This window comes from Micropterus salmoides, unplaced genomic scaffold, assembly GCF_014851395.1.
Source record: "Micropterus salmoides isolate LMB-PRFRI ecotype aquatic unplaced genomic scaffold, ASM1485139v1 Ms_hic_scaffold_7, whole genome shotgun sequence".
NCBI lineage: Eukaryota > Metazoa > Chordata > Actinopteri > Centrarchiformes > Centrarchidae > Micropterus > Micropterus salmoides.
In genome coordinates this window covers 7,180,370-7,201,151 of record NW_024044459.1, presented here as the reverse complement: position 1 = coordinate 7,201,151, position 20,782 = coordinate 7,180,370, and the positions used below count along the sequence as shown (strand labels likewise).

General features: G+C 42.2%; 17 non-coding genes and 1 pseudogene across 17 annotated transcripts; 1 reads left to right on the top strand and 17 right to left on the bottom strand.

Annotated features, from left to right (window-relative positions):
* The window catches only part of LOC119891111, a 61,231-nt pseudogene that overhangs the window by 25,454 nt on the left and 14,995 nt on the right, over positions 1–20,782 (top strand).
* Positions 1,231–1,303, bottom strand: trnar-acg. Its single transcript has one exon. It is a non-coding gene; the product is annotated as a tRNA-Arg (tRNA).
* Positions 1,531–1,602, bottom strand: trnah-gug. The gene has a single exon. It is a non-coding gene; the product is annotated as a tRNA-His (tRNA).
* On the bottom strand, positions 2,459–2,530 carry trnah-gug. Its single transcript has one exon. It is a non-coding gene; the product is annotated as a tRNA-His (tRNA).
* On the bottom strand, positions 4,664–4,736 carry trnar-acg. Its single transcript has one exon. It is a non-coding gene; the product is annotated as a tRNA-Arg (tRNA).
* Positions 4,970–5,041, bottom strand: trnah-gug. Its single transcript has one exon. It is a non-coding gene; the product is annotated as a tRNA-His (tRNA).
* Positions 7,176–7,248, bottom strand: trnar-acg. Its single transcript has one exon. It is a non-coding gene; the product is annotated as a tRNA-Arg (tRNA).
* Positions 7,478–7,549, bottom strand: trnah-gug. The gene has a single exon. It is a non-coding gene; the product is annotated as a tRNA-His (tRNA).
* Positions 9,683–9,755, bottom strand: trnar-acg. The gene has a single exon. It is a non-coding gene; the product is annotated as a tRNA-Arg (tRNA).
* Positions 9,984–10,055, bottom strand: trnah-gug. Its single transcript has one exon. It is a non-coding gene; the product is annotated as a tRNA-His (tRNA).
* Positions 12,189–12,261, bottom strand: trnar-acg. Its single transcript has one exon. It is a non-coding gene; the product is annotated as a tRNA-Arg (tRNA).
* trnah-gug lies at positions 12,491–12,562 on the bottom strand. The gene has a single exon. It is a non-coding gene; the product is annotated as a tRNA-His (tRNA).
* On the bottom strand, positions 14,696–14,768 carry trnar-acg. Its single transcript has one exon. It is a non-coding gene; the product is annotated as a tRNA-Arg (tRNA).
* trnah-gug lies at positions 14,997–15,068 on the bottom strand. The gene has a single exon. It is a non-coding gene; the product is annotated as a tRNA-His (tRNA).
* On the bottom strand, positions 17,203–17,275 carry trnar-acg. Its single transcript has one exon. It is a non-coding gene; the product is annotated as a tRNA-Arg (tRNA).
* Positions 17,505–17,576, bottom strand: trnah-gug. The gene has a single exon. It is a non-coding gene; the product is annotated as a tRNA-His (tRNA).
* On the bottom strand, positions 19,711–19,783 carry trnar-acg. The gene has a single exon. It is a non-coding gene; the product is annotated as a tRNA-Arg (tRNA).
* On the bottom strand, positions 20,012–20,083 carry trnah-gug. The gene has a single exon. It is a non-coding gene; the product is annotated as a tRNA-His (tRNA).

Sequence of the window (20,782 nt, the reverse complement as noted above, 5' to 3'; positions counted from 1 at the left end):
CAGAGTACTAACCACTATACGATCACGGTCACTTGAACGGCCGTGAGTTTACATAAATACCCGTAGATCAAAATTGGCTTAAGCTATTGTTACCAAACTTGATGCGTCTGCTCAGATGCTCGGCCCGAGCTTTGCAGAGCAGTCTTGGGATATTCTTCCACTAGGGGGCGCTACACTTGCAAAAGGTTTATACCTCGTAATGGATGGATTCGAGCGAAATTCGGTTTGTACGATCTCGGGTCACTACTCAGTTGATGTATAAAATTTGGTAATGATTGCGCAAAGTGGCCGTTGCTTACTACAAGAAATGTATATTTCTAGACATTTCTCATTCCTAACTTCAAAAAATCGAACAAAACCATCCGTACGTCCTAGAGAGCTAAAAACCTTTTCAGCACATCCACTGATTTGTGACTTACGTTTGCTTCGCTGCAACCGATGGTCAATTCAGAAGTCAGTCACTCTATATTGTTCAGAATATGCTAATTCAATTAACATCTACATCTCCACAAGTCTTTCTTCAAAAGCTACCAAACACGACAGTCGTTCTCCAGATGGCTGATATCAAGTGTTTCAAAGGGTTTTCAGATTGGTCAAACGGTGAGTCTGCAGTGATATTCGGTATCTTGCTGTAGCTTGTACAGTATAAACAACATTTTCTTTTTAACTCAGCTTTGGATCAAATGCCACCAAAATATTTCACAACACACCCAAAACCGGCAGAAAGATGCATGATTTATTTTAGAATTTTCTCACCAACATCTTGACTGTTGTAAGCGTTTTACGTTTTAACTGAGAAAACTATCCGGGTCTGGCACACGTGACGTCCCTAATACCCGTAAATCAAGTGTTTGTGCAGCTTAAACTTTAAATCTTGGAAAGACAAAATGTCGCAGCTGGGTTGAACATTTCACCCAGTAGTCAGGTACATGAAATTACACTCTCTGATCTCAAAGTGATGCTGTAAAAATCAAGTTTGCGTTTCCGCAATTATCTCAAAGTCCAAATTGTGTCATCACTTTAATCTCTTAAGTGATCTGCATCTGTTCGTCTCCTCTGAAAATGTCAAACGTTGCCTTTTTCTCGATTCGCTTGGATCCCGATCATTGCCGCTGGGAGGCCTGTTCTTTGATTTGGCTCCATTCACATGTAAATGTTCTTTGATTCACAGTATATAGAGACAGAATGTTGCAGTTGAAGCTTGAGTGATTTACAAGCTAAAGGTCACAACGAGCTAGCCAGGAGTCGAACCTAGAATCTTCTGATCCGTAGTCAGACGCGTTATCCATTGCGCCACTAGCCCTGCGCACTTGAGCACTGAGACCCGCTTTGTCCTCAGTGATTACAAACGGCAGTGGTCTCGTTTGTCATAGACATATGTGGGGGGCGCCGGTCAAATGATAGGTTAGTCGGAAAGTATGGGGCCTGACGCAGGAAAATGTACTTGAGCTATCCAGTTTAAAACTACGTAAAATGAGCTAGATTTTGGAGTCCAGTAAAAAAAAAAAAAAAAAGCCAGCACACAGCTGCTGCCGTGACCCGGATTCGAACCGGGGTTGCTGCGGCCACAACGCAGAGTACTAACCACTATACGATCACGGCCACTTGCACGGCCGGGCGCCTGTGTGTTGGAGAGACTAGTTTCAGCTCTGAATAGCAAATATTCTTCTCTTTTATTTGTATGGGTTTCCTGAATGTTGTGTGACAACAGACAGTCAATTTCCATGGATTGTTTACGTAACACTGTTTTTTATGTCCTAATGGACAGATTTTGTCATTCAAAGAAGTATGATGAGCAAGTAACACTAAACACAAGATTAGGCTGTTTGTTTCTGTGAGGGACCGATGTGAAGGGCTCAGACACCTTTTACCACATGTTGATGGTCCAGTTTTTAGGGATCCAAGCAGCGAAGCTTCTGGGGCCCTATTGGTTTTCTTCTCTTTCTTCTTCTTCTTTCTTCTTCTCTCCGCTAAAAGTGTTTGGGCAGCAAAAACTGCTGGACGAAAACTCACCAAAATTGGCTAGTAGGTTGCAAATTCCACCCACTGCTCAGGCAAAAAAAAAAAAAGAAGAAAGAAAAAGTTCCTCATAGACCTCATGGTGGCGCTATAACAATCGACTTTGCCTTTTTGCAATTATTTCGAAAACGGCTTCGTTTAGAGTCGACCTTCTTTCAGTACTGTACTCTGACTTTTATCTATTTGCTCTAAAACCTATTGTTGCAAACTCGTCCCAGGCGGTTTCGCCAATCGACCTGAAACTTTGGCAGGATCATCTGTGGACGTCGCCGATCAAAAGTTATCAAAGAATTTTGATACGTCAATCTGTGTTTTCTCATAAATTTTTACTTTTGTACGCAGGAAAATGTACTTGAGCTATCCAGTTTAAAACTACGTAAAATGAGCTAGATTTTGGAGTCCAGTAAAAAAAAAAAAAAAAAAGCCAGCACACAGCTGCTGCCGTGACCCGGATTCGAACCGGGGTTGCTGCGGCCACAACGCAGAGTACTAACCACTATACGATCACGGCCACTTGCACGGCCGGGCGCCTGTGTGTTGGGAGAGACTAGTTTCAGCTCTGAATAGCAAATATTCTTCTCTTTTATTTGTATGGGTTTCCTGAATGTTGTGTGACAACAGACAGTCAATTTCCATGGATTGTTTACGTAACACTGTTTTTTATGTCCTAATGGACAGATTTTGTCATTCAAAGAAGTATGATGAGCAAGTAACACTAAACACAAGATTAGGCTGTTTGTTTCTGTGAGGGACCGATGTGAAGGGCTCAGACACCTTTTACCACATGTTGATGGTCCAGTTTTTAGGGATCCAAGCAGCGAAGCTTCTGGGGCCCTATTGGTTTTCTTCTTCTTTTCTTCTTCTTCTTTCTTCTTTCTCTCCGCTAAAAGTGTTTGGGCAGCAAAAACTGCTGGACGAAAACTCACCAAAATTGGCTAGTAGGTTGCAAATTCCACCCACTGCTCAGGCAAAAAAAAAAAAGAAGAAAGAAAAAGTTCCTCATAGACCTCATGGTGGCGCTATAACAATCGACTTTGCCTTTTTGCAATTATTTCGAAAACGGCTTCGTTTAGAGTCGACCTTCTTTCAGTACTGTACTCTGACTTTTTATCTATTTGCTCTAAAACCTATTGTTGCAAACTCGTCCCAGGCGGTTTCGCCAATCGACCTGAAACTTTGGCAGGATCATCTGTGGACGTCGCCGATCAAAAGTTATCTAAAGAATTTTGATACGTCAATCTGTGTTTTCTCATAAATTTTTACTTTTGTACGCAGGAAAATGTACTTGAGCTATCCAGTTTAAAACTACGTAAAATGAGCTAGATTTTGGAGTCCAGTAAAAAAAAAAAAAAAAAGCCAGCACACAGCTGCTGCCGTGACCCGGATTCGAACCGGGGTTGCTGCGGCCACAACGCAGAGTACTAACCACTATACGATCACGGTCACTTGAACGGCCGTGAGTTTACATAAATACCCGTAGATCAAAATTGGCTTAAGCTATTGTTACCAAACTTGATGCGTCTGCTCAGATGCTCGGCCCGAGCTTTGCAGAGCAGTCTTGGGATATTCTTCCACTAGGGGGCGCTACACTTGCAAAAGGTTTATACCTCGTAATGGATGGATTCGAGCGAAATTCGGTTTGTACGATCTCGGGTCACTACTCAGTTGATGTATAAAATTTGGTAATGATTGCGCAAAGTGGCCGTTGCTTACTACAAGAAATGTATATTTCTAGACATTTCTCATTCCTAACTTCAAAAAATCGAACAAAACCATCCGTACGTCCTAGAGAGCTAAAAACCTTTTCAGCACATCCACTGATTTGTGACTTACGTTTGCTTCGCTGCAACCGATGGTCAATTCAGAAGTCAGTCACTCTATATTGTTCAGAATATGCTAATTCAATTAACATCTACATCTCCACAAGTCTTTCTTCAAAAGCTACCAAACACGACAGTCGTTCTCCAGATGGCTGATATCAAGTGTTTCAAAGGGTTTTCAGATTGGTCAAACGGTGAGTCTGCAGTGATATTCGGTATCTTGCTGTAGCTTGTACAGTATAAACAACATTTTCTTTTTAACTCAGCTTTGGATCAAATGCCACCAAAATATTTCACAACACACCCAAAACCGGCAGAAAGATGCATGATTTATTTTAGAATTTTCTCACCAACATCTTGACTGTTGTAAGCGTTTTACGTTTTAACTGAGAAAACTATCCGGGTCTGGCACACGTGACGTCCCTAATACCCGTAAATCAAGTGTTTGTGCAGCTTAAACTTTAAATCTTGGAAAGACAAAATGTCGCAGCTGGGTTGAACATTTCACCCAGTAGTCAGGTACATGAAATTACACTCTCTGATCTCAAAGTGATGCTGTAAAAATCAAGTTTGCGTTTCCGCAATTATCTCAAAGTCCAAATTGTGTCATCACTTTAATCTCTTAAGTGATCTGCATCTGTTCGTCTCCTCTGAAAATGTCAAACGTTGCCTTTTTCTCGATTCGCTTGGATCCCGATCATTGCCGCTGGGAGGCCTGTTCTTTGATTTGGCTCCATTCACATGTAAATGTTCTTTGATTCACAGTATATAGAGACAGAATGTTGCAGTTGAAGCTTGAGTGATTTACAAGCTAAAGGTCACAACGAGCTAGCCAGGAGTCGAACCTAGAATCTTCTGATCCGTAGTCAGACGCGTTATCCATTGCGCCACTAGCCCTGCGCACTTGAGCACGTGAGACCCGCTTTGTCCTCACCGCAGTGATTACAAACGGCAGTGGTCTCGTTTGTCATAGACATATGTGGGGGGCGCCGGTCAAATGATAGGTTAGTCGGAAAGTATGGGGCCTGACGCAGGAAAATGTACTTGAGCTATCCAGTTTAAAACTACGTAAAATGAGCTAGATTTTGGAGTCCAGTAAAAAAAAAAAAAAAAAGCCAGCACACAGCTGCTGCCGTGACCCGGATTCGAACCGGGGTTGCTGCGGCCACAACGCAGAGTACTAACCACTATACGATCACGGCCACTTGCACGGCCGGGCGCCTGTGTGTTGGGAGAGACTAGTTTCAGCTCTGAATAGCAAATATTCTTCTCTTTTATTTGTATGGGTTTCCTGAATGTTGTGTGACAACAGACAGTCAATTTCCATGGATTGTTTACGTAACACTGTTTTTTATGTCCTAATGGACAGATTTTGTCATTCAAAGAAGTATGATGAGCAAGTAACACTAAACACAAGATTAGGCTGTTTGTTTCTGTGAGGGACCGATGTGAAGGGCTCAGACACCTTTTACCACATGTTGATGGTCCAGTTTTTAGGGATCCAAGCAGCGAAGCTTCTGGGGCCCTATTGGTTTTCTTCTTCTTTTCTTCTTCTTCTTTCTTCTTTCTCTCCGCTAAAAGTGTTTGGGCAGCAAAAACTGCTGGACGAAAACTCACCAAAATTGGCTAGTAGGTTGCAAATTCCACCCACTGCTCAGGCAAAAAAAAAAAAAGAAGAAAGAAAAAGTTCCTCATAGACCTCATGGTGGCGCTATAACAATCGACTTTGCCTTTTTGCAATTATTTCGAAAACGGCTTCGTTTAGAGTCGACCTTCTTTCAGTACTGTACTCTGACTTTTTATCTATTTGCTCTAAAACCTATTGTTGCAAACTCGTCCCAGGCGGTTTCGCCAATCGACCTGAAACTTTGGCAGGATCATCTGTGGACGTCGCCGATCAAAAGTTATCTAAAGAATTTTGATACGTCAATCTGTGTTTTCTCATAAATTTTTACTTTTGTACGCAGGAAAATGTACTTGAGCTATCCAGTTTAAAACTACGTAAAATGAGCTAGATTTTGGAGTCCAGTAAAAAAAAAAAAAAAAAGCCAGCACACAGCTGCTGCCGTGACCCGGATTCGAACCGGGGTTGCTGCGGCCACAACGCAGAGTACTAACCACTATACGATCACGGTCACTTGAACGGCCGTGAGTTTACATAAATACCCGTAGATCAAAATTGGCTTAAGCTATTGTTACCAAACTTGATGCGTCTGCTCAGATGCTCGGCCCGAGCTTTGCAGAGCAGTCTTGGGATATTCTTCCACTAGGGGGCGCTACACTTGCAAAAGGTTTATACCTCGTAATGGATGGATTCGAGCGAAATTCGGTTTGTACGATCTCGGGTCACTACTCAGTTGATGTATAAAATTTGGTAATGATTGCGCAAAGTGGCCGTTGCTTACTACAAGAAATGTATATTTCTAGACATTTCTCATTCCTAACTTCAAAAAATCGAACAAAACCATCCGTACGTCCTAGAGAGCTAAAAACCTTTTCAGCACATCCACTGATTTGTGACTTACGTTTGCTTCGCTGCAACCGATGGTCAATTCAGAAGTCAGTCACTCTATATTGTTCAGAATATGCTAATTCAATTAACATCTACATCTCCACAAGTCTTTCTTCAAAAGCTACCAAACACGACAGTCGTTCTCCAGATGGCTGATATCAAGTGTTTCAAAGGGTTTTCAGATTGGTCAAACGGTGAGTCTGCAGTGATATTCGGTATCTTGCTGTAGCTTGTACAGTATAAACAACATTTTCTTTTTAACTCAGCTTTGGATCAAATGCCACCAAAATATTTCACAACACACCCAAAACCGGCAGAAAGATGCATGATTTATTTTAGAATTTTCTCACCAACATCTTGACTGTTGTAAGCGTTTTACGTTTTAACTGAGAAAACTATCCGGGTCTGGCACACGTGACGTCCCTAATACCCGTAAATCAAGTGTTTGTGCAGCTTAAACTTTAAATCTTGGAAAGACAAAATGTCGCAGCTGGGTTGAACATTTCACCCAGTAGTCAGGTACATGAAATTACACTCTCTGATCTCAAAGTGATGCTGTAAAAATCAAGTTTGCGTTTCCGCAATTATCTCAAAGTCCAAATTGTGTCATCACTTTAATCTCTTAAGTGATCTGCATCTGTTCGTCTCCTCTGAAAATGTCAAACGTTGCCTTTTTCTCGATTCGCTTGGATCCCGATCATTGCCGCTGGGAGGCCTGTTCTTTGATTTGGCTCCATTCACATGTAAATGTTCTTTGATTCACAGTATATAGAGACAGAATGTTGCAGTTGAAGCTTGAGTGATTTACAAGCTAAAGGTCACAACGAGCTAGCCAGGAGTCGAACCTAGAATCTTCTGATCCGTAGTCAGACGCGTTATCCATTGCGCCACTAGCCCTGCGCACTTGAGCACCTGAGACCCGCTTTGTCCTCAGTGATTACAAACGGCAGTGGTCTCGTTTGTCATAGACATATGTGGGGGGCGCCGGTCAAATGATAGGTTAGTCGGAAAGTATGGGGCCTGACGCAGGAAAATGTACTTGAGCTATCCAGTTTAAAACTACGTAAAATGAGCTAGATTTTGGAGTCCAGTAAAAAAAAAAAAAAAAAAGCCAGCACACAGCTGCTGCCGTGACCCGGATTCGAACCGGGGTTGCTGCGGCCACAACGCAGAGTACTAACCACTATACGATCACGGCCACTTGCACGGCCGGGCGCCTGTGTGTTGGGAGAGACTAGTTTCAGCTCTGAATAGCAAATATTCTTCTCTTTTATTTGTATGGGTTTCCTGAATGTTGTGTGACAACAGACAGTCAATTTCCATGGATTGTTTACGTAACACTGTTTTTTATGTCCTAATGGACAGATTTTGTCATTCAAAGAAGTATGATGAGCAAGTAACACTAAACACAAGATTAGGCTGTTTGTTTCTGTGAGGGACCGATGTGAAGGGCTCAGACACCTTTTACCACATGTTGATGGTCCAGTTTTTAGGGATCCAAGCAGCGAAGCTTCTGGGGCCCTATTGGTTTTCTTCTTCTTTTCTTCTTCTTCTTTCTTCTTTCTCTCCGCTAAAAGTGTTTGGGCAGCAAAAACTGCTGGACGAAAACTCACCAAAATTGGCTAGTAGGTTGCAAATTCCACCCACTGCTCAGGCAAAAAAAAAAAAGAAGAAAGAAAAAGTTCCTCATAGACCTCATGGTGGCGCTATAACAATCGACTTTGCCTTTTTGCAATTATTTCGAAAACGGCTTCGTTTAGAGTCGACCTTCTTTCAGTACTGTACTCTGACTTTTTATCTATTTGCTCTAAAACCTATTGTTGCAAACTCGTCCCAGGCGGTTTCGCCAATCGACCTGAAACTTTGGCAGGATCATCTGTGGACGTCGCCGATCAAAAGTTATCTAAAGAATTTTGATACGTCAATCTGTGTTTTCTCATAAATTTTTACTTTTGTACGCAGGAAAATGTACTTGAGCTATCCAGTTTAAAACTACGTAAAATGAGCTAGATTTTGGAGTCCAGTAAAAAAAAAAAAAAAAAGCCAGCACACAGCTGCTGCCGTGACCCGGATTCGAACCGGGGTTGCTGCGGCCACAACGCAGAGTACTAACCACTATACGATCACGGTCACTTGAACGGCCGTGAGTTTACATAAATACCCGTAGATCAAAATTGGCTTAAGCTATTGTTACCAAACTTGATGCGTCTGCTCAGATGCTCGGCCCGAGCTTTGCAGAGCAGTCTTGGGATATTCTTCCACTAGGGGGCGCTACACTTGCAAAAGGTTTATACCTCGTAATGGATGGATTCGAGCGAAATTCGGTTTGTACGATCTCGGGTCACTACTCAGTTGATGTATAAAATTTGGTAATGATTGCGCAAAGTGGCCGTTGCTTACTACAAGAAATGTATATTTCTAGACATTTCTCATTCCTAACTTCAAAAAATCGAACAAAACCATCCGTACGTCCTAGAGAGCTAAAAACCTTTTCAGCACATCCACTGATTTGTGACTTACGTTTGCTTCGCTGCAACCGATGGTCAATTCAGAAGTCAGTCACTCTATATTGTTCAGAATATGCTAATTCAATTAACATCTACATCTCCACAAGTCTTTCTTCAAAAGCTACCAAACACGACAGTCGTTCTCCAGATGGCTGATATCAAGTGTTTCAAAGGGTTTTCAGATTGGTCAAACGGTGAGTCTGCAGTGATATTCGGTATCTTGCTGTAGCTTGTACAGTATAAACAACATTTTCTTTTTAACTCAGCTTTGGATCAAATGCCACCAAAATATTTCACAACACACCCAAAACCGGCAGAAAGATGCATGATTTATTTTAGAATTTTCTCACCAACATCTTGACTGTTGTAAGCGTTTTACGTTTTAACTGAGAAAACTATCCGGGTCTGGCACACGTGACGTCCCTAATACCCGTAAATCAAGTGTTTGTGCAGCTTAAACTTTAAATCTTGGAAAGACAAAATGTCGCAGCTGGGTTGAACATTTCACCCAGTAGTCAGGTACATGAAATTACACTCTCTGATCTCAAAGTGATGCTGTAAAAATCAAGTTTGCGTTTCCGCAATTATCTCAAAGTCCAAATTGTGTCATCACTTTAATCTCTTAAGTGATCTGCATCTGTTCGTCTCCTCTGAAAATGTCAAACGTTGCCTTTTTCTCGATTCGCTTGGATCCCGATCATTGCCGCTGGGAGGCCTGTTCTTTGATTTGGCTCCATTCACATGTAAATGTTCTTTGATTCACAGTATATAGAGACAGAATGTTGCAGTTGAAGCTTGAGTGATTTACAAGCTAAAGGTCACAACGAGCTAGCCAGGAGTCGAACCTAGAATCTTCTGATCCGTAGTCAGACGCGTTATCCATTGCGCCACTAGCCCTGCGCACTTGAGCACCTGAGACCCGCTTTGTCCTCAGTGATTACAAACGGCAGTGGTCTCGTTTGTCATAGACATATGTGGGGGGCGCCGGTCAAATGATAGGTTAGTCGGAAAGTATGGGGCCTGACGCAGGAAAATGTACTTGAGCTATCCAGTTTAAAACTACGTAAAATGAGCTAGATTTTGGAGTCCAGTAAAAAAAAAAAAAAAAAGCCAGCACACAGCTGCTGCCGTGACCCGGATTCGAACCGGGGTTGCTGCGGCCACAACGCAGAGTACTAACCACTATACGATCACGGCCACTTGCACGGCCGGGCGCCTGTGTGTTGGGAGAGACTAGTTTCAGCTCTGAATAGCAAATATTCTTCTCTTTTATTTGTATGGGTTTCCTGAATGTTGTGTGACAACAGACAGTCAATTTCCATGGATTGTTTACGTAACACTGTTTTTTATGTCCTAATGGACAGATTTTGTCATTCAAAGAAGTATGATGAGCAAGTAACACTAAACACAAGATTAGGCTGTTTGTTTCTGTGAGGGACCGATGTGAAGGGCTCAGACACCTTTTACCACATGTTGATGGTCCAGTTTTTAGGGATCCAAGCAGCGAAGCTTCTGGGGCCCTATTGGTTTTCTTCTTCTTTTCTTCTTCTTCTTTCTTCTTTCTCTCCGCTAAAAGTGTTTGGGCAGCAAAAACTGCTGGACGAAAACTCACCAAAATTGGCTAGTAGGTTGCAAATTCCACCCACTGCTCAGGCAAAAAAAAAAAAGAAGAAAGAAAAAGTTCCTCATAGACCTCATGGTGGCGCTATAACAATCGACTTTGCCTTTTTGCAATTATTTCGAAAACGGCTTCGTTTAGAGTCGACCTTCTTTCAGTACTGTACTCTGACTTTTTATCTATTTGCTCTAAAACCTATTGTTGCAAACTCGTCCCAGGCGGTTTCGCCAATCGACCTGAAACTTTGGCAGGATCATCTGTGGACGTCGCCGATCAAAAGTTATCTAAAGAATTTTGATACGTCAATCTGTGTTTTCTCATAAATTTTTACTTTTGTACGCAGGAAAATGTACTTGAGCTATCCAGTTTAAAACTACGTAAAATGAGCTAGATTTTGGAGTCCAGTAAAAAAAAAAAAAAAAAGCCAGCACACAGCTGCTGCCGTGACCCGGATTCGAACCGGGGTTGCTGCGGCCACAACGCAGAGTACTAACCACTATACGATCACGGTCACTTGAACGGCCGTGAGTTTACATAAATACCCGTAGATCAAAATTGGCTTAAGCTATTGTTACCAAACTTGATGCGTCTGCTCAGATGCTCGGCCCGAGCTTTGCAGAGCAGTCTTGGGATATTCTTCCACTAGGGGGCGCTACACTTGCAAAAGGTTTATACCTCGTAATGGATGGATTCGAGCGAAATTCGGTTTGTACGATCTCGGGTCACTACTCAGTTGATGTATAAAATTTGGTAATGATTGCGCAAAGTGGCCGTTGCTTACTACAAGAAATGTATATTTCTAGACATTTCTCATTCCTAACTTCAAAAAATCGAACAAAACCATCCGTACGTCCTAGAGAGCTAAAAACCTTTTCAGCACATCCACTGATTTGTGACTTACGTTTGCTTCGCTGCAACCGATGGTCAATTCAGAAGTCAGTCACTCTATATTGTTCAGAATATGCTAATTCAATTAACATCTACATCTCCACAAGTCTTTCTTCAAAAGCTACCAAACACGACAGTCGTTCTCCAGATGGCTGATATCAAGTGTTTCAAAGGGTTTTCAGATTGGTCAAACGGTGAGTCTGCAGTGATATTCGGTATCTTGCTGTAGCTTGTACAGTATAAACAACATTTTCTTTTTAACTCAGCTTTGGATCAAATGCCACCAAAATATTTCACAACACACCCAAAACCGGCAGAAAGATGCATGATTTATTTTAGAATTTTCTCACCAACATCTTGACTGTTGTAAGCGTTTTACGTTTTAACTGAGAAAACTATCCGGGTCTGGCACACGTGACGTCCCTAATACCCGTAAATCAAGTGTTTGTGCAGCTTAAACTTTAAATCTTGGAAAGACAAAATGTCGCAGCTGGGTTGAACATTTCACCCAGTAGTCAGGTACATGAAATTACACTCTCTGATCTCAAAGTGATGCTGTAAAAATCAAGTTTGCGTTTCCGCAATTATCTCAAAGTCCAAATTGTGTCATCACTTTAATCTCTTAAGTGATCTGCATCTGTTCGTCTCCTCTGAAAATGTCAAACGTTGCCTTTTTCTCGATTCGCTTGGATCCCGATCATTGCCGCTGGGAGGCCTGTTCTTTGATTTGGCTCCATTCACATGTAAATGTTCTTTGATTCACAGTATATAGAGACAGAATGTTGCAGTTGAAGCTTGAGTGATTTACAAGCTAAAGGTCACAACGAGCTAGCCAGGAGTCGAACCTAGAATCTTCTGATCCGTAGTCAGACGCGTTATCCATTGCGCCACTAGCCCTGCGCACTTGAGCACCTGAGACCCGCTTTGTCCTCAGTGATTACAAACGGCAGTGGTCTCGTTTGTCATAGACATATGTGGGGGGCGCCGGTCAAATGATAGGTTAGTCGGAAAGTATGGGGCCTGACGCAGGAAAATGTACTTGAGCTATCCAGTTTAAAACTACGTAAAATGAGCTAGATTTTGGAGTCCAGTAAAAAAAAAAAAAAAAAAGCCAGCACACAGCTGCTGCCGTGACCCGGATTCGAACCGGGGTTGCTGCGGCCACAACGCAGAGTACTAACCACTATACGATCACGGCCACTTGCACGGCCGGGCGCCTGTGTGTTGGGAGAGACTAGTTTCAGCTCTGAATAGCAAATATTCTTCTCTTTTATTTGTATGGGTTTCCTGAATGTTGTGTGACAACAGACAGTCAATTTCCATGGATTGTTTACGTAACACTGTTTTTTATGTCCTAATGGACAGATTTTGTCATTCAAAGAAGTATGATGAGCAAGTAACACTAAACACAAGATTAGGCTGTTTGTTTCTGTGAGGGACCGATGTGAAGGGCTCAGACACCTTTTACCACATGTTGATGGTCCAGTTTTTAGGGATCCAAGCAGCGAAGCTTCTGGGGCCCTATTGGTTTTCTTCTTCTTTTCTTCTTCTTCTTTCTTCTTTCTCTCCGCTAAAAGTGTTTGGGCAGCAAAAACTGCTGGACGAAAACTCACCAAAATTGGCTAGTAGGTTGCAAATTCCACCCACTGCTCAGGCAAAAAAAAAAAAGAAGAAAGAAAAAGTTCCTCATAGACCTCATGGTGGCGCTATAACAATCGACTTTGCCTTTTTGCAATTATTTCGAAAACGGCTTCGTTTAGAGTCGACCTTCTTTCAGTACTGTACTCTGACTTTTTATCTATTTGCTCTAAAACCTATTGTTGCAAACTCGTCCCAGGCGGTTTCGCCAATCGACCTGAAACTTTGGCAGGATCATCTGTGGACGTCGCCGATCAAAAGTTATCTAAAGAATTTTGATACGTCAATCTGTGTTTTCTCATAAATTTTTACTTTTGTACGCAGGAAAATGTACTTGAGCTATCCAGTTTAAAACTACGTAAAATGAGCTAGATTTTGGAGTCCAGTAAAAAAAAAAAAAAAAAGCCAGCACACAGCTGCTGCCGTGACCCGGATTCGAACCGGGGTTGCTGCGGCCACAACGCAGAGTACTAACCACTATACGATCACGGTCACTTGAACGGCCGTGAGTTTACATAAATACCCGTAGATCAAAATTGGCTTAAGCTATTGTTACCAAACTTGATGCGTCTGCTCAGATGCTCGGCCCGAGCTTTGCAGAGCAGTCTTGGGATATTCTTCCACTAGGGGGCGCTACACTTGCAAAAGGTTTATACCTCGTAATGGATGGATTCGAGCGAAATTCGGTTTGTACGATCTCGGGTCACTACTCAGTTGATGTATAAAATTTGGTAATGATTGCGCAAAGTGGCCGTTGCTTACTACAAGAAATGTATATTTCTAGACATTTCTCATTCCTAACTTCAAAAAATCGAACAAAACCATCCGTACGTCCTAGAGAGCTAAAAACCTTTTCAGCACATCCACTGATTTGTGACTTACGTTTGCTTCGCTGCAACCGATGGTCAATTCAGAAGTCAGTCACTCTATATTGTTCAGAATATGCTAATTCAATTAACATCTACATCTCCACAAGTCTTTCTTCAAAAGCTACCAAACACGACAGTCGTTCTCCAGATGGCTGATATCAAGTGTTTCAAAGGGTTTTCAGATTGGTCAAACGGTGAGTCTGCAGTGATATTCGGTATCTTGCTGTAGCTTGTACAGTATAAACAACATTTTCTTTTTAACTCAGCTTTGGATCAAATGCCACCAAAATATTTCACAACACACCCAAAACCGGCAGAAAGATGCATGATTTATTTTAGAATTTTCTCACCAACATCTTGACTGTTGTAAGCGTTTTACGTTTTAACTGAGAAAACTATCCGGGTCTGGCACACGTGACGTCCCTAATACCCGTAAATCAAGTGTTTGTGCAGCTTAAACTTTAAATCTTGGAAAGACAAAATGTCGCAGCTGGGTTGAACATTTCACCCAGTAGTCAGGTACATGAAATTACACTCTCTGATCTCAAAGTGATGCTGTAAAAATCAAGTTTGCGTTTCCGCAATTATCTCAAAGTCCAAATTGTGTCATCACTTTAATCTCTTAAGTGATCTGCATCTGTTCGTCTCCTCTGAAAATGTCAAACGTTGCCTTTTTCTCGATTCGCTTGGATCCCGATCATTGCCGCTGGGAGGCCTGTTCTTTGATTTGGCTCCATTCACATGTAAATGTTCTTTGATTCACAGTATATAGAGACAGAATGTTGCAGTTGAAGCTTGAGTGATTTACAAGCTAAAGGTCACAACGAGCTAGCCAGGAGTCGAACCTAGAATCTTCTGATCCGTAGTCAGACGCGTTATCCATTGCGCCACTAGCCCTGCGCACTTGAGCACCTGAGACCCGCTTTGTCCTCAGTGATTACAAACGGCAGTGGTCTCGTTTGTCATAGACATATGTGGGGGGCGCCGGTCAAATGATAGGTTAGTCGGAAAGTATGGGGCCTGACGCAGGAAAATGTACTTGAGCTATCCAGTTTAAAACTACGTAAAATGAGCTAGATTTTGGAGTCCAGTAAAAAAAAAAAAAAAAAGCCAGCACACAGCTGCTGCCGTGACCCGGATTCGAACCGGGGTTGCTGCGGCCACAACGCAGAGTACTAACCACTATACGATCACGGCCACTTGCACGGCCGGGCGCCTGTGTGTTGGGAGAGACTAGTTTCAGCTCTGAATAGCAAATATTCTTCTCTTTTATTTGTATGGGTTTCCTGAATGTTGTGTGACAACAGACAGTCAATTTCCATGGATTGTTTACGTAACACTGTTTTTTATGTCCTAATGGACAGATTTTGTCATTCAAAGAAGTATGATGAGCAAGTAACACTAAACACAAGATTAGGCTGTTTGTTTCTGTGAGGGACCGATGTGAAGGGCTCAGACACCTTTTACCACATGTTGATGGTCCAGTTTTTAGGGATCCAAGCAGCGAAGCTTCTGGGGCCCTATTGGTTTTCTTCTTCTTTTCTTCTTCTTCTTTCTTCTTTCTCTCCGCTAAAAGTGTTTGGGCAGCAAAAACTGCTGGACGAAAACTCACCAAAATTGGCTAGTAGGTTGCAAATTCCACCCACTGCTCAGGCAAAAAAAAAAAAAGAAGAAAGAAAAAGTTCCTCATAGACCTCATGGTGGCGCTATAACAATCGACTTTGCCTTTTTGCAATTATTTCGAAAACGGCTTCGTTTAGAGTCGACCTTCTTTCAGTACTGTACTCTGACTTTTTATCTATTTGCTCTAAAACCTATTGTTGCAAACTCGTCCCAGGCGGTTTCGCCAATCGACCTGAAACTTTGGCAGGATCATCTGTGGACGTCGCCGATCAAAAGTTATCTAAAGAATTTTGATACGTCAATCTGTGTTTTCTCATAAATTTTTACTTTTGTACGCAGGAAAATGTACTTGAGCTATCCAGTTTAAAACTACGTAAAATGAGCTAGATTTTGGAGTCCAGTAAAAAAAAAAAAAAAAAGCCAGCACACAGCTGCTGCCGTGACCCGGATTCGAACCGGGGTTGCTGCGGCCACAACGCAGAGTACTAACCACTATACGATCACGGTCACTTGAACGGCCGTGAGTTTACATAAATACCCGTAGATCAAAATTGGCTTAAGCTATTGTTACCAAACTTGATGCGTCTGCTCAGATGCTCGGCCCGAGCTTTGCAGAGCAGTCTTGGGATATTCTTCCACTAGGGGGCGCTACACTTGCAAAAGGTTTATACCTCGTAATGGATGGATTCGAGCGAAATTCGGTTTGTACGATCTCGGGTCACTACTCAGTTGATGTATAAAATTTGGTAATGATTGCGCAAAGTGGCCGTTGCTTACTACAAGAAATGTATATTTCTAGACATTTCTCATTCCTAACTTCAAAAAATCGAACAAAACCATCCGTACGTCCTAGAGAGCTAAAAACCTTTTCAGCACATCCACTGATTTGTGACTTACGTTTGCTTCGCTGCAACCGATGGTCAATTCAGAAGTCAGTCACTCTATATTGTTCAGAATATGCTAATTCAATTAACATCTACATCTCCACAAGTCTTTCTTCAAAAGCTACCAAACACGACAGTCGTTCTCCAGATGGCTGATATCAAGTGTTTCAAAGGGTTTTCAGATTGGTCAAACGGTGAGTCTGCAGTGATATTCGGTATCTTGCTGTAGCTTGTACAGTATAAACAACATTTTCTTTTTAACTCAGCTTTGGATCAAATGCCACCAAAATATTTCACAACACACCCAAAACCGGCAGAAAGATGCATGATTTATTTTAGAATTTTCTCACCAACATCTTGACTGTTGTAAGCGTTTTACGTTTTAACTGACAAAACTATCCGGGTCTGGCACACGTGACGTCCCTAATACCCGTAAATCAAGTGTTTGTGCAGCTTAAACTTTAAATCTTGGAAAGACAAAATGTCGCAGCTGGGTTGAACATTTCACCCAGTAGTCAGGTACATGAAATTACACTCTCTGATCTCAAAGTGATGCTGTAAAAATCAAGTTTGCGTTTCCGCAATTATCTCAAAGTCCAAATTGTGTCATCACTTTAATCTCTTAAGTGATCTGCATCTGTTCGTCTCCTCTGAAAATGTCAAACGTTGCCTTTTTCTCGATTCGCTTGGATCCCGATCATTGCCGCTGGGAGGCCTGTTCTTTGATTTGGCTCCATTCACATGTAAATGTTCTTTGATTCACAGTATATAGAGACAGAATGTTGCAGTTGAAGCTTGAGTGATTTACAAGCTAAAGGTCACAACGAGCTAGCCAGGAGTCGAACCTAGAATCTTCTGATCCGTAGTCAGACGCGTTATCCATTGCGCCACTAGCCCTGCGCACTTGAGCACCTGAGACCCGCTTTGTCCTCAGTGATTACAAACGGCAGTGGTCTCGTTTGTCATAGACATATGTGGGGGGCGCCGGTCAAATGATAGGTTAGTCGGAAAGTATGGGGCCTGACGCAGGAAAATGTACTTGAGCTATCCAGTTTAAAACTACGTAAAATGAGCTAGATTTTGGAGTCCAGTAAAAAAAAAAAAAAAAAAGCCAGCACACAGCTGCTGCCGTGACCCGGATTCGAACCGGGGTTGCTGCGGCCACAACGCAGAGTACTAACCACTATACGATCACGGCCACTTGCACGGCCGGGCGCCTGTGTGTTGGGAGAGACTAGTTTCAGCTCTGAATAGCAAATATTCTTCTCTTTTATTTGTATGGGTTTCCTGAATGTTGTGTGACAACAGACAGTCAATTTCCATGGATTGTTTACGTAACACTGTTTTTTATGTCCTAATGGACAGATTTTGTCATTCAAAGAAGTATGATGAGCAAGTAACACTAAACACAAGATTAGGCTGTTTGTTTCTGTGAGGGACCGATGTGAAGGGCTCAGACACCTTTTACCACATGTTGATGGTCCAGTTTTTAGGGATCCAAGCAGCGAAGCTTCTGGGGCCCTATTGGTTTTCTTCTTCTTTTCTTCTTCTTCTTTCTTCTTTCTCTCCGCTAAAAGTGTTTGGGCAGCAAAAACTGCTGGACGAAAACTCACCAAAATTGGCTAGTAGGTTGCAAATTCCACCCACTGCTCAGGCAAAAAAAAAAAAAGAAGAAAGAAAAAGTTCCTCATAGACCTCATGGTGGCGCTATAACAATCGACTTTGCCTTTTTGCAATTATTTCGAAAACGGCTTCGTTTAGAGTCGACCTTCTTTCAGTACTGTACTCTGACTTTTTATCTATTTGCTCTAAAACCTATTGTTGCAAACTCGTCCCAGGCGGTTTCGCCAATCGACCTGAAACTTTGGCAGGATCATCTGTGGACGTCGCCGATCAAAAGTTATCTAAAGAATTTTGATACGTCAATCTGTGTTTTCTCATAAATTTTTACTTTTGTACGCAGGAAAATGTACTTGAGCTATCCAGTTTAAAACTACGTAAAATGAGCTAGATTTTGGAGTCCAGTAAAAAAAAAAAAAAAAAGCCAGCACACAGCTGCTGCCGTGACCCGGATTCGAACCGGGGTTGCTGCGGCCACAACGCAGAGTACTAACCACTATACGATCACGGTCACTTGAACGGCCGTGAGTTTACATAAATACCCGTAGATCAAAATTGGCTTAAGCTATTGTTACCAAACTTGATGCGTCTGCTCAGATGCTCGGCCCGAGCTTTGCAGAGCAGTCTTGGGATATTCTTCCACTAGGGGGCGCTACACTTGCAAAAGGTTTATACCTCGTAATGGATGGATTCGAGCGAAATTCGGTTTGTACGATCTCGGGTCACTACTCAGTTGATGTATAAAATTTGGTAATGATTGCGCAAAGTGGCCGTTGCTTACTACAAGAAATGTATATTTCTAGACATTTCTCATTCCTAACTTCAAAAAATCGAACAAAACCATCCGTACGTCCTAGAGAGCTAAAAACCTTTTCAGCACATCCACTGATTTGTGACTTACGTTTGCTTCGCTGCAACCGATGGTCAATTCAGAAGTCAGTCACTCTATATTGTTCAGAATATGCTAATTCAATTAACATCTACATCTCCACAAGTCTTTCTTCAAAAGCTACCAAACACGACAGTCGTTCTCCAGATGGCTGATATCAAGTGTTTCAAAGGGTTTTCAGATTGGTCAAACGGTGAGTCTGCAGTGATATTCGGTATCTTGCTGTAGCTTGTACAGTATAAACAACATTTTCTTTTTAACTCAGCTTTGGATCAAATGCCACCAAAATATTTCACAACACACCCAAAACCGGCAGAAAGATGCATGATTTATTTTAGAATTTTCTCACCAACATCTTGACTGTTGTAAGCGTTTTACGTTTTAACTGAGAAAACTATCCGGGTCTGGCACACGTGACGTCCCTAATACCCGTAAATCAAGTGTTTGTGCAGCTTAAACTTTAAATCTTGGAAAGACAAAATGTCGCAGCTGGGTTGAACATTTCACCCAGTAGTCAGGTACATGAAATTACACTCTCTGATCTCAAAGTGATGCTGTAAAAATCAAGTTTGCGTTTCCGCAATTATCTCAAAGTCCAAATTGTGTCATCACTTTAATCTCTTAAGTGATCTGCATCTGTTCGTCTCCTCTGAAAATGTCAAACGTTGCCTTTTTCTCGATTCGCTTGGATCCCGATCATTGCCGCTGGGAGGCCTGTTCTTTGATTTGGCTCCATTCACATGTAAATGTTCTTTGATTCACAGTATATAGAGACAGAATGTTGCAGTTGAAGCTTGAGTGATTTACAAGCTAAAGGTCACAACGAGCTAGCCAGGAGTCGAACCTAGAATCTTCTGATCCGTAGTCAGACGCGTTATCCATTGCGCCACTAGCCCTGCGCACTTGAGCACCTGAGACCCGCTTTGTCCTCAGTGATTACAAACGGCAGTGGTCTCGTTTGTCATAGACATATGTGGGGGGCGCCGGTCAAATGATAGGTTAGTCGGAAAGTATGGGGCCTGACGCAGGAAAATGTACTTGAGCTATCCAGTTTAAAACTACGTAAAATGAGCTAGATTTTGGAGTCCAGTAAAAAAAAAAAAAAAAAGCCAGCACACAGCTGCTGCCGTGACCCGGATTCGAACCGGGGTTGCTGCGGCCACAACGCAGAGTACTAACCACTATACGATCACGGCCACTTGCACGGCCGGGCGCCTGTGTGTTGGGAGAGACTAGTTTCAGCTCTGAATAGCAAATATTCTTCTCTTTTATTTGTATGGGTTTCCTGAATGTTGTGTGACAACAGACAGTCAATTTCCATGGATTGTTTACGTAACACTGTTTTTTATGTCCTAATGGACAGATTTTGTCATTCAAAGAAGTATGATGAGCAAGTAACACTAAACACAAGATTAGGCTGTTTGTTTCTGTGAGGGACCGATGTGAAGGGCTCAGACACCTTTTACCACATGTTGATGGTCCAGTTTTTAGGGATCCAAGCAGCGAAGCTTCTGGGGCCCTATTGGTTTTCTTCTTCTTTTCTTCTTCTTCTTTCTTCTTTCTCTCCGCTAAAAGTGTTTGGGCAGCAAAAACTGCTGGACGAAAACTCACCAAAATTGGCTAGTAGGTTGCAAATTCCACCCACTGCTCAGGCAAAAAAAAAAAAAGAAGAAAGAAAAAGTTCCTCATAGACCTCATGGTGGCGCTATAACAATCGACTTTGCCTTTTTGCAATTATTTCGAAAACGGCTTCGTTTAGAGTCGACCTTCTTTCAGTACTGTACTCTGACTTTTTATCTATTTGCTCTAAAACCTATTGTTGCAAACTCGTCCCAGGCGGTTTCGCCAATCGACCTGAAACTTTGGCAGGATCATCTGTGGACGTCGCCGATCAA